Raw genomic sequence first — 18043 nt, 5'->3', positions numbered from 1 at the left:
AACACATACGTACACACTATGCCTTCACATTTTATATCTGCCAGTGTCTGCTACCACAGTACAGAGCTATGAAGTCTGAGAACAAAACTATGAAAACAGTGTGAACTATTGTGTACTATTTGAATAGTTGGCGGGCAGAGGCAGTCTGTTGCCACGAGAGACATCACTGGTCATCGGTCTGTCGCTTTTTTCTGAGCACATTGTAGTAACCTGACATTTTCACTTTTCTTCAATAATTCTAGTTCTAAGTAACTTACTGACAATAGGTGGGCAACGATGTTTATTTATTCGTTATTTAGATATTAGTTATTTACTGAGCAGTAGATAACCAACGATAGCATCTAAACGGAATATCAACCGTTTGATACTGCTGTCTAATATTACCCTGCACCATCAAGTGTCCCAATACACCCATAACGTACTCTTCCATTGCTCATTAATACTATAATGCAATCACTAAAAACAAGCCTTGTCTCTCTATCAAGGGTACCACAACGTTCTGCTTGTAACCTGTTACAGGTGTACATTTTTCCACACATTGAGTATTTCTGTAAATTTAGAAACACGTTTTGTGCGCTGTTTCTGTACATAAACATTTTAAAAGCGATTGTTAGGTCTCATATTAGGCTTTTCATGCGCATGTAAATATATGTAGTGTTGTAACTCAAATTTGGTTATGCATTTTTTCTAATATTGTTTGATAGATTACGGGACGTGTAAAATAGGCTGTTATGGTCATTTTTGCTTGAAAAGTAGACGAAGACATCAGCACACTCTCTCGATGGAGTAGAGTTGATACGTTTGCGTGGCCCCTTGTCATTTGAGGCTATGATAAGGGCTCACGAAACGAGATCGAAGAAGAATTTAAGGAAAAGACCCATCCCGGACCGGGGCAACACTACCAGCTCTAAAGTACCGCGGGAGAGGTGTAAAAGATAGCAGATACCGGCCACTAGCAGCTGCACCCTAGCTGGCAGGATGGTCACACAAGGTGGACCGAGAATAAAAAGGAGGCGTGCCCCGGGCGGTGGAAGCGTGAACTGGTTCAAACAAGCAGCAAAAAGTGGCTTCTTTTACGTTTATCATCTTGCCCCTCCCTGGTGGGTGAGCTCGTTCATACCTTTTACTCCCCTGCCGTCTCTCCCCATGTCTTTCCGATAGGTTGAATATATTCTGAGTACCTATGTTCACTCAGAATGTCATTATACTAAAGTAAAGGGAAACTCTTTGACAAAGGACGGGACGAAGTCTCTTCAGGTACTGCATGTGCCAAACGGAATTAGATTCGATAGACAAGAACTCCTAGAAAAGAAGTCGCGACCAAGGTGATATTATCAGCATTGCCTACGACCGTTGTTATGGTGATTATTACTAGTACTACTAGCGTTATCGCTAATATGTGCGTGAGCAGCGTCGCCTAAATTCCGTCTACTTACTGCCTAGGAACGGAAGAAACATTTCTCAAAAAAAGGCAGAATATCGGTAGAAATTAGGGAGTTAATCGCTGTTGGTCACGCTACGTGCACGGTGATGATAATCATTATAGCAAATGATGGCACGTAGGTATCGTTGCGCCTAAAACTGACCAATTTTCTTTTGACTACTGCTGCTACTGATTTAATAACAATATGAAGTGGTCAAAAATGAACAGTTAGGGATATATGAGATGCGCTAATTCGTATATAAGATTCACTATAGGGCATATGCTTTTAGCACGTTATCTATGGTTACACATATTAAAAACTGTTTAAGGTTACGTACAGGACACGGAATAGTGGATAGTGAACGAGCGTAAAAAAAGTGGTGTAGTAAACGCGCAAAATGCCACACAAGTCATCAGACATTCAACAGTGAAGCTAGGAGTTTGGGCCGAAGTTTTAAAAGCCAAAAGAGAGTACTGCTTAGTCGTCAATGTTACCTCTGATGATACTTCTCAGCTCACTCTGGGGGGTGTTATCAGGCATCACGAAGGAAGCAATTCTTGTTGGGTCGTTCTGACTCAGGTCGGTCGGTCGATCGGTCTACATACTTATATAGGTTCTAACAATCGCTATTGACAGTACTAGGAGGTCGTTAGACTCACCGACTGTTGTTATCAGTACCAAAGTGGTCACGAAGTGCTTGAAATTGTATATGGAGGGAGGTTCCGCGTTTGGTTGTACGTAAACGTCTTCTGTGTATGTTTGTCCGTATGCAAAAGGGTAGAAAGAAAAGCTTGTAGGGTATGTAGTGGGTAGAAGGCTTTGGCAGTAGTCAGTTATAACCTAGTCGAATGCATCGGTAGCTAAATGGTAAAACTCATCTCGTCGTTTTCCTTTTGCCGTCTTGACAATCGTTATCTAACGCCGCCGATGACAACAGTAAACCGGTCTCGTGGTGCCATTCAGCTGCAGTAGCGCAATTGCATTGCAGCGCCGTTAGAGAAACATTTCTATTGCAGCGCATGGAGGAATAAAAAAGACAAGATGGTGATGGAAACAACGACTTACTGGCACCCTTTTTTTCTCGATTTATTAATATAATTGTAGTACAAAATCTGTTAGCAGCTATCGAAAACAGGCAAATGGCATGCGGATCATTGTTAAACTTCAAAAAAAGTATTTGACAAAGCGTCAACTCTGCATAACCTTAAAAAAAGTCTAGATTTAGGATTGTTAAACGAGTAAACGTAGACAATATTTATTATGAATAAAATAAGATTAGTTTCAAACTCTCACAGGACGCCGTATAATATGATGTTTTCTAACAAGCATTAGTCTAATTCAGCTTATTTTTCTTTTATTAGCAGCAGTCTTTTATTAATTAAAAGTAGCTTTTCAGAAAACCATGTTGTCTTCTATTTTTAGACGGAAAGATAAATTTCATCTGGATGGTAGGCTGCATAAGCATCGTATTCACGTTATGGCGTACCCCTACAAGGTACTTAAAGGGAGAAAGATTAACTCAAGTTTGGCTTCTGTGTGATAAAATTCAATTAAAAATTGTTCCATTCCTCTTCTAAATATGTATTAGTTATAGCTTTTTTTTGCATGTTTTTTTCTTGAAATAGAATATATGAATTGTTATATATGCAATATTGCACCCGCAGCACCTCTAGTTGCCATTGTACAAGTTGTCTGTTAGGTTGAAACATGGGTAATTCTCCTTTTCAAGCTAGCTAAAACCCGGTATGTTACTCAAAATCCAATTACAAATTAATTTATCTTATATAAGCCGTCACTCTCGATAGTATCTTTTAACCAATACATTTATACCTTTTCACCGGGAATTTTCAGCTCTGGTTTCGAGGAATTTATTCAGCAGATTTCGAGACCCTCTGTATTACTAGTTATAAGGTCTGGAAAATACGTTAATGCAGAAAAACGTCCCACTCAAGTTCTTGCGGAGCAGTTTTCACGATCTTTGCCATCCACGGCCTGGCGCGTTTTTTAGAGAAGCCCGAATTTGCTTCCTTAACTTGATGCATATAATGATATTTGGGTCATATACAGATCTTGTTAACTTTCTTCTTCTTCTAATTCTTCGCAAGCATTTCCTTATGCCATCAAATGCAAATTAGTCTTTTTGGGACAAGGGTTGGACTTAATTTGGGCCTGGGCATACCTCCCGAAGTTATACACTTTTCTCCTTCCGTTATGTGGATACGTGAGCGCCACTTCTCGTCACTTATGCCCATTCTGTGTACAAGCTTATCGTTGTAGCTTCGTGTTATTCGGCGCTGAACGGAACGTTGAACAACATGGACAAGCCGCGTTTCTCGGTAATGTTCATTCAATTTATGGAGTACCCAAATTCCCTCGAAAAGATTCCCTCCGAATAAAGTATTTAGTGGGCTCTACTTTAGATTTCTCTGGCATTCTCATCAAGAAAAAGTAAATCTTATCCGACACACTCGGGAATCGACTCGGGTCCGACAAACAAAAAACATACGCTAAATTTTAGTAGTAGACAATATGTACACTTCGCGCTTATCTGATTAGTCAATCCAATTTGACTTGTTCAGCTAGGCTTACGAAAACTATAGCTGAATGCACATTAAGAGTTATCCCTCCCAATTATCCTGCCCCACTTAACGCGTTAGAAAGTCACTAGACTTACTCTTTTACTCTGATAAATAATTAAACGCAGAAGTCACAGATATCTGGTATGTCTCGGCTAACATATTGGTTTTGTCAGCAGAGCGTTGCCAATGTTTTTTAGTTTTTGTCTGTTTTTTTGGTAACAAATGTTTATCTGTATTTTTTATATTTTGGCATTTTTCTCTGATCGTTTTCACAATAATCTACTACACATCAGACATTTTGATTTTTTAGTTGACATTAATTAGAAGTTTTCTTAAAAATTACTCGAAACCCATTTCCGTCCGACTGTTACATTGGTGTGTTAAGCTTTTGCTCTCCGAGCGGCACTTTTGACTCAAATACTAGAAATTACATATAACATTTGATTCAGTTTATCGGGAGCTTTCAATTGGTACCAAGAAATCCCCCTACAATAATCTGAATATATATACAATAATAAAAAAAGAGTGTGACTACACTGATAAATCCAGCATATCCGGTTTTGGGCTTCTAAAGGTTTGTTAATAGAAAATATAAAAGGTATTTCTTTACGAAAACTTTATTAAAGTACCTACAGTTTCGAAATAAAATACCAACAAATCATTAAACACTAATAAACTCCGCCCCAGCCTTCACAATTTTCTCTTAGACATGTATAGGAGATTCCTGCAAAGGACTGCCTAAAATAAGTGGAATTGGCAAAAACACAATGTGCCCAAATTAACATTACGCTTTGTGGAATAGAAACAAACTTTGCGAGAGAAAAGTATTTTCTCAATCGACTTCATTTTACGCACAACTTTTTCCAGGATACACAATACACCATATTTAGCGGTGTATATAAGCGCATGTTTAGTCCGTAGACATAGCTATTTTTTGTCATGGATTTTTTTTTAGAAAAAGATGTGTGCAAACATGCATGAGAAGTTCCGAACGGCAAATTCTGGAAGAGGTAATTTCAATTGCCAGCCACATTGTTGGACAGATACCGACACCAAAAGAAAGGTTCACGCTGCACCTAGCTAAATATACGGTATAAATCGATCACACTTCTAAAATTTTCTTATTTTAATTGGTTCAAAATTTCCTAGCAACAATCCTGTTACCTTATTGCAGTCATCCCATTATAATTTCCTACCGCTGTTCCCATTAACGCAGTTTTCCTGATTTAGTCAATCTATCAGCATAATCAGTATTTTATGCTCCCATAAATATCCCCTAGTAGTTCTACTGTTGGTCTTCAGTTATCTCATCAGCGTGGTTTAATATTTGATCCATTTTGTATTGCACAAAAGCTCAATATCCTGTCGCATTTCTCCCGTTTTCAATAAAGCATGTTAGAGGGGAAAAGTATTCGGCCAACTAAGAAACATGGGCCATATTTGCAATACTTCAGATTCCGTCGACTATTTCGCAGATTAACTAAATTAGCATTCCGTGTTCTTATGGAAGAAAAACTGTCCTTTGATACAAAGTAGTCGCATATTAAAAAAAAAAAAAAACTTAGATGACTCCCATTTTACCGAGTATGAAACATCTGCACAAAAATACTACTGAATAGCAAAAACATATATTATAAAAATTTATTCTCTATTTTGTAGAGTTTGATAAGGTTTTCAATATAAACTTTTCACAAATTTGACACGGTTATCAAACAAATCACAAATAATATTTTTCCCAAGTTAACATCACGTCTTAGCAGACGAAATTTAATATCGGCGAGTAAAAATATTCATCCAATCGACTCCATTCTACTCGCAGATCTCCTCAGGCTCAAAGCCTTCCAATTCAGAAAAAAATTCTATAGAGCCGATTTGGATCAGAAAACCTGCGGACTTTGTATTAGATAGACTATACTAATTTGGTTTAGTCACCAAACACATTCTATTTAGAAATAAAAGGTAAATTATATTTATACGGAGGGTGGGGGGGAAGGAAGGAACGTCACTTAACAGTATGATATTCAATTCGAATTTTTATACACAGACAGCCCAACAGCTACCTCGAAACCTTCGTTTGAACACATGTTTTTTATGCGACTCACGTTGAGTACACTACTTCACGAAGCACTAATTAAGCACACTTGTTTGTGAGAAACAAACCTGCTAAGAACATATGTTTGCGTATTTGATTATATATCAGAGCAGACGATTCTGCTGGCTCCCGTAGTGTTTTTAAATGACAATGCAACAGGCTTTTTAAAACTTTAGAAAATGAAGAAGAAATAGTTGGTTGGCCTCGGTTCATGACCCGCCAAATCAACACGACACTTTCTCAAAAATGTTATCTATTATGTGCAACAGTATTTCCTTAATAATGCTTTTTTGGATGGCTTCTACAGGAGGAAACCCTGGAGGTCAATTTGAAAGAATCAATTTACTACGTACTCTATGAAGGGCGGTTATTGACGCTTAATAATATAGATAGGCAATTTTATTCTGCTTTACGTAAAATTAACGAGTAATAAAAGTTAATTGATAAAATTGCCTATCTATATTTTTTTATTACTTTTCATACTTTTTTTTTTTACTTTTATTACTCGGTAATTTTACGTAAAGCAGAATAACATACACACTTCAGACCAAATGCGAGGATTTGTACGAGTGACAAATACTGTGCTTATTTTTTTTTAGGTCGTATCATCTTCAACATATCCAAATTACACTGGTACACCAAAAAAATACAAATTCGATATGAATCTGTTATAATAGTTAGGAAAATTCATTAGTATGTATTGTATAATATTACCAGCGTCAAAAGACTTGTGCAAATCCTTTGCAATATCGGGAATCCTACTCTGCCTACAGCCAAGCCATGAAAAACAATGAACAATAAAAGGGCAAGTTTAAATTTTGTATGGAATGAGACGAAATAAGCCTAAGGTTTTCTTCAGTTATGACGACATTCATGTATATTCTAAATATATTAAAAAATAAAGTGGATATCCATTAGATTAAAATATGTACTAATGTATAATTGAAAAATTAACTCGAGACCTCTAATATCTTTTGTTGGACTCTCCATTTTCAAGCTTCCTGACCATGTCCATAGCTATGAAATGGGGCCAAAAAAACGTTACTACTGAAAATCGGCCCATCAAATTGAAACTGGTGAAGCTCAGTCCACAGATCGAGTGAGGTAAAATAGGATCCTATTGGTATTACGTTAGAAGAACTGGCAAAACCTGTAAGTTCTTATGAGTCACATAGGCAAAGATATTCCGCACAGTCATTTTTTAGCTAAAGCCATGCGAACAACTTAGCTTATCAGAGAACCATTTGATAATTTATTGGAAACGGTAACCCCATCTGCCGTTCGAAACCTTAAGTAATCTCCTCACTTTTTATCATCTCTAACCATAAAAAGATTATTAATATAAATAAAAATATTTCAGTTGTTACACAGGGTTATCGTCAAAGTTTTTTTCTCGTATTTGATAGCATCTCAAGCAAATGGTAATCGCAATTATGTTGCCTCTATTGCTGTCTTGTAGCTGACTCAAGCGCTATTAGAGCACATTAATACGCTCACTCCAGTGGCCGATTCAATCAAAGATAAAAGTCTTTAAAGAAAGCGTCATATACCCTTAATGAACGACGAGAACTAAGAGCCAACTTACGTGCTGACGCCTTCATGGGGCCATGATAAAAATCAAAATAACAGAAGCTAACAGACATGAACATTTAAAGCTCAAAACCATGATGAGAACTTAGTCAAAGGGTTGTATGTATATAATAACGTGCAAAGCTTTATGTATTGTCTTTTTCTGCCCCGTTTTATCTTTTAAGAGGTTTCTGTAATAATTGCTTTAATAATTTACGGCTCGTTGCGGACATACCCAATGTTCTCCTATCTGCCTACGAAAGCTTGTCGAGTTTCCAATCTTCTGCACAGGGTACCGTTTGCTTGTGATAATATTTGCGTACTTACCATAAATGTTCACTAAATTTCACTAAAAAAAGACAATCAGTAAGTATCATTGAAGTTTCATACCGCTTGGAGTGTTGTTTAGACAATAAATAATCTCACGTGTCAAAACTAGAAGAATGCCATCTCAAAAGATAGATTTTTAAAAAAAATTTAGTCTGATCTTTTGCTAAAAATTAGTGTAAGACGTTCAACATATTCAAAACACGTTTCTACATAAGCTCACATCATGTAGAGGACAATCCAGCTCAAGTTCAATATGTGATTGACACTGACTTTAATCGACGACTCAAGGACGATTTGATCCAGTTCGAAACGAGCCCCAATATCCGCTTTAAATAATAATAATTTAATACTAATCAGGTTATTAATTGGTGTTACCGTTTATGTACAAGGAATACCTGTAATGGTCATGAGAGTTCGATCACCGAAAGCACACAGATACAGTCTTCTTGAAGAGATCTTGTAAGACATGTAAGATTCTATGCGTAAAACAATGCTTATTTTAGCATAAAGAACTTTTTCAGCATATACTAATGAAATACATACAAACCAAACGTGAACTGGCAGACACCTAAAACTATCGACGATTAAGGAAGGTAGGAATTGTAATCACTTATTTACTATTATTCGCCGTAGCAGACATTACATGCACTATAAATAAGAAATCAATAGAATGTTTTTGTGCTAGGACGGGAGGACTCTAAGATGTCCTTAGTACACCAGTCTTCGTTTAAGAAATACTTACTCCAATAAAAATCTGCAAAACTTCCTCTCCTTTTATATTAGCGTATCGCTTTCCTGGCCGACTGTTTGCCTTAGCGCTAGATATAAGCAAATCTCTAAAACGTGATTTTCTCTCGAGCCGTCTGCAGCTGTACATCACTTCGATATGATATGTCTGTAGAAAATTGTACGTTTCTTGTTATATAATTAATATTGAGTCTTGGAACTCCTGATATGGCAAGTAGATCAGACGTAATATAGGATTGGGCATGGGGTGTGCTGCAGCATATGACAGTAGCCATATGAGCGAATCAAAGAAAACACAACAAAGAATATGGCGCCATTACGACCTACTTGCAAGATAACAATAATCTCATTCCGATACTCTTTTTAATACAAAAAACGCGTTACAGTTGCCATAGATACGTACCTCTAAAGGCATAAAGCTCTCAATTAACGACAAGGATTTCGATAGTATCAACAATAGGTTGAATCGACACAACTTTGCTACGTAACATCTTTCTATAGCTATATCTCAGTATTATTAAAAGTGTGCAAATAATATTGGTTATCTTAGTGTATTTAAGTACGTGTTCTCTGGCCTAAATACGACAAGGCAAACACCTTAGTTTTTTTTTCGAAGGCATAAGATTTTCTACCAAATGAAGGTCGCGAATAGGCAGTCCTGCTTATGTAGCATGCACATTTTTATCTATATCTTTTTTATATCTAATACTGCTTGTCGTATGTACTGTGTTAACGAGTTATTTACATGAATATATACTTGGCGATCTATGTTAGTGGATTTTAAAGAAATAATAAAACAAGGTACATATATAATAATTACAACACTCATGCATGTTGATTTCGAATTCATAGCTTTTAATCCACATATAGCAATACGTAATACATACTAACCTGATGCGTAACGGCTGCCATGTTTGACAGCTTTCGAGACTCTTAAAGGCTGCATCGAAGAAGCAGTGGGGGCTGCATCGAAGAAGCAGCAGGGGCTGCTGAACGAATCATAAAATGCATCTGCTGCTACCCCGACTAGCTAGCCACCTCGCCGACCTTGGGGTAGGGATTTTGGAATTGGACGACACTAGCAAAATAGAAGCCGAAAAATGTGAACGGAATCTTGAAGCTCTTGAGATGCAGGACCTTATTTTCAAAGATCACAAGATGGCAGTCAGTGGCATCAAGATATAAAATTTCTTCAATTTGGCACCATCTCTCATATTGATTTTGCCCTAGACGTTCTCCTATACTGCGTTATCGTTATTTGCTGATATTTCTTTTGGAACTAAGGCTTTCTCTGAACAAGTGAATCCACAATATCGAATGTAGCTTAGGTGCTCCATTGGTAAATTAAGGGGCATGGGGCACGAGTTTATACGGCCACAGCGAATTACCCTTTCATGCGGATCTTGCTCTGTGAATTCATCAACAAGAAACTTGTTTTGACATTCTGTTTTCTGTAAAAAAAAAACCTTAACTGAGATTCTGCATGAACTCAGAAGTTTTGTTAATGTCAAGTAATCTTTTGCGGGGTTTTGAATATACGTATTCCATATAGCTTTTGACATTCTTTGTTTGGTAAAAATTAAATATATATAACCTAAATTTTGTGTATATAACCTACATACACTCCTCAAAGTGGTCATATTGAAAGATTTTTGACGGATCGCTAGAATATTGTTCGGACTAGAGCTGTTCGTAAAATAGAGCCAATTAGATATAAACTCTTTGGCCGAGAGCATTTTTTTGTTGCGCAATATTAATTTACGTAAATTGATCATTTTTTCAGCGTTTGTCATTCTTTGATATTGCTTTTTATAGGATTCTCTTATACATGCCTTTGACAACAAAATTATAGTAGCTATTTTTTTGAAGATGTTTTTTTCGGAAAAAATGCTTATAGAACTGAATCAAAATTCATTGCTTTTCACATTGAAAATGGTATTCTATTTAAAAAGGTTTTTTTCTTGATTCCGACTGATGGATTTCGGCAAACTGAAAAATCAAAATTACATTCAGGTAACAGTGGCGTGAGAACGCATTTTCTTGGGTGCTTTCTCGAGCGATTTATTTATAAGTGTCAGCTGGAACATGACGAATATTTTAGTGGTATCTTAGTTCAATTTTCTTTCTAAAAATATTAATCTAAAATACTTTTCTTTTAAGTAAATATCAAAAGAGTGAGAACATTTAATTTTTCACAAGGTCCTAGTTCGTTAATGCCAATTTTTTACGCCGATCGATAGGTTGAGTAAAATGCAGTAGGTCATCCTAAAGTTAAACCTGACATTTCGGTGCAAAAAGACTAAAAATTTAATATAGTTGTTTTTTCGCCTAGATGCTACTAGGATGACGATTTTTTTTACGTGGAAGTTTTTTGGTACCAATCAAAAGCTCTCACTAAGCCGAATGGAAACGCAATGCATCTTCATATACCTAAATCTCAATTTTCGGTTCGAAACTGCCATTTGAAAGGTGAAAACTTAATATGGTGTTCTATGCAGAGTTTTCTTGGCGCGAGCCGATGAATCTTGACCGAAAAATGCAATAAAAAAACTGCAATAAAGGCTCTATTGGTAGTATTGGTTTGTTTACGTAAGAATGGGGTAAAAAGACATTTCCAGCGGTTTTTTGAATGAATTTCGTGTCGAAAAGTTGAAGCGGTAAATATGAAGTTGAATACCATTAAAATTTGTCCCCAATTAATTTTCAGGAGTAAATGCCAGCAGTTAAATAAACATGTGTCACTATTTATAAATAAAGAATAAGCAAAACAGATAAAAAAAATTTAAGTTCTCGTTACATCTTACAAAGAGTGTCTATACATCAATCGAACTATATCAAATCATCATGAAATATTTATTATATAATTATTTAATTTAGTGTGTCCAACTACTTAATGTAAAAAGGGAAAAATAAAAAAACCTTTATGTCTCATAACGTTCTCGGAATCAATGCGCCAAACTGAGCTAGCTTATCAGTCAAATCAAGTATATATCCACATCATACATATTCGCTTACAAGGATATCTAACCGCTCATTACAAAAAAGGAAACGTAAAAAATCTGCAAGCCTTAATAACGCTACTTTTCAAGTACGTCCAGACCAGATTGAATAGAGAAAATCTTCAACGATGTAGATACCTAAAAACAGACTTTCTCGACGATCTCGAGCTTTCTTCTCGCAGATTTCTATCGCAAATTTTGTGTCTAAACAATGGCTCACTTAGTATACTTATGGGCAACCTTGATTCGTCTAAAGTCTGCAACGAAACGAGGCTCGTTCTTCATGAACGGTACCTGAACTTCATTTCTAAGATTTCGCGCCTGCGTCTTCTGGCTACCAAAAATTACCCCTTCACTCTTTCACGACGCAGACATTTTTTCAGGCCAACGCATACAGTCATGTTTTGCCATAACCATTTACAGGCAGAGTCAAACACTTGACCACATCTTAATCTTGTTCCAAGAATTTTTCTTCAACTACGTTGCTTCGAGTCGCTTCCGGGCCTCCAAGCATATCAAGCCACGCACGATACTCGAAATATTGACATACGCACTCTTCTATAATGACTTTCCTCACACATTTCTGGTTCATACTCAAATACGGGACGGCTACCTGATGACTAAACGCGAAGCTTCGGAGGCTGTTGACTGATTCCTACGTAACACATATAGCACTGACGAACCGTTCGGTAGAATCCTCACTTGGTTGCGGTGACCTCTACTAGTTGCTGCCTGTCACGAGACGTGGCACCGATGCCGGCATTGAAGATGCATACATCAAGCACTCTTATCTGTATGGGCATTTAACGCCACACAGGTTGGCCGCCAATGTGCGTCCCACCGCTGCTGACAATAATTCTTTTTTCCGTTAGACATTCGTAAGAATTGTTTACGTCGCCAGTAACGTGATCATTCTCTCCGCCAATATTGTCATAGCGCGAACATGTGGCACTATTCATTGACAAGATTTTCAGACCTCTTTAGGTCCGAAACTTCAAGGGGCATTTTTTTCAGCAACATGAATATCAATACCCAGTGATTGAATGATCCGTAATATTATGAATTCTTGTACCGATCCCTTTCCTAAGGAGCTCACGAGGTACCACGCGTTTAATCAAATCTCAGTTAAGGCCGATACATTCACCTCGCAACCGAATTCCTCGACAGCCGTGAGGTATGTGGCCCTTCCACATGGGCCCAATGGAAGAACGGAAACAATTATAGAAGACTGCGGGGTCAGTTTTAGGTGGAGTCTCAGACCGAGGCCCGTGTAGTATCGGACGTTAGTTTTGCAGGCGCAAGTTTAAAAAATGCGCACGTTTTGCCATTAGCCGCGCTTGAATCAAGCGTATTTCTTTACACTAGGAAAGACGCAGTGTGTCAACGAATTATTTGGGAGTAACTAAAGAAGTTATTAAATATTTGAATACGAAAAAGGCATGATAGGAGGACGAGTAATCGATCATTGCTGGACTAGAGTAATGGAATACAATATTTTAACCGGAGAGTTGCAACGGCATGACACAATTCAAACAGCGCGGTCCCGCGAAAACTACAACGGGACGTCTCTGATATCCTGGTCTGTTTTGGGTTAGATGTGACGCGTATCAAATATTGGTTGTCGAAAGGTATTGACAGTTTTTCTAGTCAGATGGCGCTGTCGGGTTCGTATTGCGGTTGTTTGAACGCTCAAAAATGATAGTAGTAAATGTGCTAAAATTATTAGAATACCTTTATTCAAGTTTGAGATGGGACAACTTAAATATGAGTTAATTTTTTTCAAAACAAATCGATACATGTTATAATCTTATTACGGTAAATCGTAAATTCTAGTGAAAAAGTGTGCTATTTGTAGTCTAGATACGTTATGGGAAAAATGCCTAAAGATGATTCTGTCACGTTCTTTCTGGACATTCCAATGTGAAAGGTTTTCTTTGAAACAGTCGTCCAATTACGATGGAAGTCGATGAAATGATTACGAAAGTTAGGCAGAACCGACTCGTGGGTGACCATGATATCGTCTAGGAAAGAAACATCCACTATCGCTGATGCTTAAAAACGGTAATGACGGAACGCATTTGGTGGCATTGGAAAGGGACTGTGCAATCTGAACTGCTGCTGCTGCTGCTGCGACGATCTGGTAAAACGACTTATTTGGACTTTTACTATTACCGACCAATAAAATTACAACAAACTACGACTGGAAAGCGAGCAGTTACCTAGCAGAAATTAAAAGAACTTAAATGCATTATTAGACTGTTTCTTTACTGAACTCTCCTAATTGTGTCGATCTCAAAAATCACTTGTTACAGTTTTTCGCTCAGAAAAACTACTAAAAGTTCTACAGATCTAATATTATGATGTCACCAGACCATATTTAGGCCAGGAGTTTGAAAATGTCGTCGACTGAAATGACGTATATCTAGTTTTGTCATATAAAACTGTTCGTTTCAATTTTCTTTTGGAAACCATCAATACTTTTTCAATATTAAAGAAGGCTAGTGGCATAATTCCAGGGTATCAGTAGGACTGTTGAAGCATTTTAATGGAAAGCTGAATTACGGTAACTACAACAGAACAAACTCTAGTTTATCTATACTACGAAAAGTCTGTGTCCGTTCTTCAAACCCAAAGCGACTCGTTGAAGTGGTCGGATTTGGCTAATCTTTTCTGTGTCGCTAGAGTCGCATCATGCGTGCAGAAAATCTGCACCAAAAATGGAGTCGATTGGACGAATATTTTGTCTTAGAAGGAAATTTCTTTTTGCTGAATTGATTATACTAAAAAGATACCTAATAACTGTTTGGAATTTCTCAAGGATTTATATTGAGAAGTTGCTCTCGATCCTCTACTGAGCCGGCAACTGATTCAAACGAAAAAAATTGGATTATCTACATGTTTGAATCATAAGATGGTGGCTTTTACCGAAATAGCCCATTATATTCAGTTTGTTTCATTCTTTGGGGGTAGGTATTATGCCAATTTTGTCAATTTGCGAATTCATTAAAAAAAAAAAAAAAAAAAAAAAAAGAGGACCATCTCGGCATATGGCTCATGCGCATCGATTGTGTGTTAGAACTAGGTGGACCAAGAAAATAGAATAAATCGAGGCCATGAAGCTGTTTTAATTAAAGAGCGAAAACAACTAGCGTGACCTGTACCGCTGGACATTACTTCTACACATACAGGTAATATAGTAAAATTTACGCGCCTCTATATCGGAAATCTTAGAATAAAGCCTAGTTTTTTTTTAATCGAAAAGATACATGCAATAGAAATATTAATTGAAACAAATAGATTGCTAGAACATTTTAATAAGAAAACGAAATCCTTCTAGCAGCCGAAACAGTGTAATTATAAATAATAACAGAATCACTACGCCAAACCAACCACCAACCCCAAGTAAGAAACTGACTAAATCAACGAACTATGCTCACTCTAATTGGAGAGCTGCAACGGGACAACAGAGTTAATATAACTGAGTAACTTCACTTTTTAGAAATAGAAGTCTAGGCTAGGGTAGTAGCTTATGTTAGGGATTCGGGGCAACACGAATTAGATCTCTTGATGAGATAACTTCACTATAGCGGTAGGACTACTCAAACATTCCAATGGAAAAACGGAATACTTGAAGCAGTGCTATTGCAAGGGGCTAAAAACGTTGCCAATAGATTAACTGAAAATTGCCGTACCGGGCTAACTGCAACGAAATAACGGAATTGAAACGCAATAACTATAAAGCTATGTGTCTGCAATCGAACGTTAGACGTAGCGCGAATCAGATCTTTCTCTTACGTATGATGCCTGTCCGACTATACGGGCCGTCTTTCGAACCGCCTTTTTTGTCTTTATTTTTCAGAATCTCTTGAGAAGGTCATAGGCGCTGATTAGGTGAAGCTTTTTAGGTTTTTTTTAATCAGCTTCTAAAAATTCCCATTGGCTTATAAAGTCTTATGCGAAAATATTTAAATTGGGGACTATATATAGGGAACATTTTCTAAGGACACTAACAATGCGATACACATTCTTATAGCTAAAATAAATCTTTTGCTTTGCATTTTTTATGCTTTTTAAGCGGGTTTCTACTATATATCAATTGGAAGGTCGAAGTGACCAACATGCAACAGAATTTTTCCTGAGAGTCTGAGAGGAACACCATTATACTAGAATATTTTTGCTACGACAAATATATATGACTTAATCTCTTTTTGACTTCAACCAATAGACTCGATCTCGACAAAATCGGTCAAAATGTAATCTATTCTGTACCTAAGATAAGTATTTCGTCTTGAAAATGGCAAAAGATCCGATTGATGGATTGTAGCGGTTCACTTATGTAGAAATGGTATCAAAATGTTTTGAAGGTTAGGCTAAGTGTAACGCAAATCAATGTTTTTCATATTAGAGCAGCTTCAAGAAATATCTGTGAGAAGAATTTAGCGGACAACTGGATAAATGATAATGTATGCTATAGTTTGAGTTAAAGCGGATGTAACATCCGTGAGTCAAATCAATTGAATGAACAGCAGAACAGAGGAGAAACAAAACCTGCGGGTTCGTCTATTTTAGTCGAAATTATATGAGAATCCTTGCGCACTCATATCCTTCGCGGATGAGTGAAGATCGAAGAAGTCATTACTCATGGTCCGATAAACATCTTTTGGTAAAATTGTACTATAGAAAGATCGGATCTGCCAATTTGGAGACGAACTCGTCATTTTTTTCAAATGGCCAAAAACAGCCACGAACAGCCCATATGTGAAATGAATTGATATGTACCGTTCAGATGCATAGGACGCAGTATTTCGATGTGGCTAGATTAAAAATGCTGATAAGTAGCTGTTTTTGCCCGAAGGCTAACGAAAAGCCAAATGAAGTTAAGGCATCTTCGCGATATTCATAATGACTTCCGTGAATACTTGCCAGCTTATTCAGGTCAAGTTCAGAAGGTAAGTTGCTAGAAACTATCTTGGACGCACGTTATTGTTCCAATAAATCTTCTCCGTGAGTTCACAGTCTTGTGAACACTTGCTGTGTTCTAAGTATAGTTGCTATATAGTCACACATAACGTAAATGATCTATCAGACTTCTGAGTTACGGCACGACACTCGAGTCTTATGATATTTTTTGGATGCGACGCGCCATCGTTCTGCAACAGCAATCCTGTCCTGTGTTATCGGTCTGCTAATGATTGCTTCAGACGCATTAGCTACTCAGAGATGAGCCGTTAAACGGAAAGGGTCGACTCGTCGCTCTCTGGTAAACTTGATGAGTCATAACCACAAAGGCAATCATAAAACGTTATCCAGAAATGTCTGAAACGCCAGTGTCATTATTACACTACTACTCCTATACGATACCTTTATAGGCACTGCTATCGAATAAAAGAGGACGTGGTTGGTCACCAATTGAGTTCAGGAATAACACTAACACCCATCTTTCGATATGAACAACGGAATAACTTGTCATTAGCAGATTTTATACCGTCTGAAGGGACATTAGAAACGCAACTTTAAACTCTACTATGGACAATTTACATTGCGTGTAGAAATATTTATACTGTTCCACCAGCTGTTTTTAAGAAGCTTGAAAGTGCTGCGGAATATAAAATCAAACAATTTGTTTCCCATAGCCTTTTTTTATTTTCAACCAGCCTACCGATATCTTCTACTGTTGTGGGGATTACTGGAGAGGACCAGGACACTTGCTCTCCAACCATCAGTACCGCCAACTAATTTCCTTCTTATTATCATTGTCTCTATCCGCTTGTCCGGTTATATAACGGTCCATCGTCCTGTATCAACTATGCGCATAACTGGCTGTCATAGAGAAAACTGTCGTTAAGTGAAAGACAAGTATTCTTTTATTAATTTCCCAGCTGAGATAGAGGTTACACTGCGAACCTAATAGAATGGAAAAGAAGAACAAATATCAATGCTTATTAACCAGGACGAGTTAACGAAGCAGGAAGTTTCTGATAAGAGCCCATCGGCATCCCAAAGAACCTTTCTTGTTTACTCCGTTGGAGCAAATTCGTTGTTACAGTTATCGACAGACCCTTCGTTAATTTACTTGAAATAAAAACAATTTTTTTTCAGACACAATAATAACATAGTGGGAATTTTTTTTTCAGATTGAATGAAATCAGAATAAACACTCAGTTAGCCTTTGAACCGCAATGTGTCACTCACGATTGGCTAAAAAAAAGCTAGGAATCATTCAATGAATGTTCCAGTTTAAACGTTAACTTATTTCTAAATTATGTATGCATTCACTGTTTTATAGTTAAAATGTTGAATGAA

General features: G+C 37.1%; 1 long non-coding RNA gene across 2 annotated transcripts in view; it reads right to left on the bottom strand.

Annotated features, from left to right (window-relative positions):
• Nucleotides 1-16937, bottom strand: part of LOC147757669 (uncharacterized) — an 81529-nt gene extending 64592 nt beyond the window's left edge. The window contains exons 1-2 of one of the 2 annotated variants that reach the window (XR_015321001.1): nucleotides 12354-16937; nucleotides 9633-9819 (exon numbers count right to left, since the gene is read on the bottom strand). This is a non-coding gene — a long non-coding RNA (uncharacterized LOC147757669). Of the gene's footprint in view, nucleotides 1-9632 lie in introns of both variants that reach the window. The other variant, XR_015321000.1, reaches the window with a different exon arrangement.
• Between the last annotated feature and the right edge of the window lie 1106 nt (nucleotides 16938-18043).

Source organism: Varroa destructor, unplaced genomic scaffold (genome assembly GCF_002443255.2).
Source record: "Varroa destructor unplaced genomic scaffold, Vdes_3.0 BEIS01000002.1, whole genome shotgun sequence".
In the NCBI taxonomy this organism is placed as follows: Eukaryota; Metazoa; Arthropoda; class Arachnida; order Mesostigmata; family Varroidae; genus Varroa; species Varroa destructor.
The sequence above is the reverse complement of the archived record's forward strand: the minus strand, read 5'-3'. Positions and strand labels throughout refer to the sequence as shown.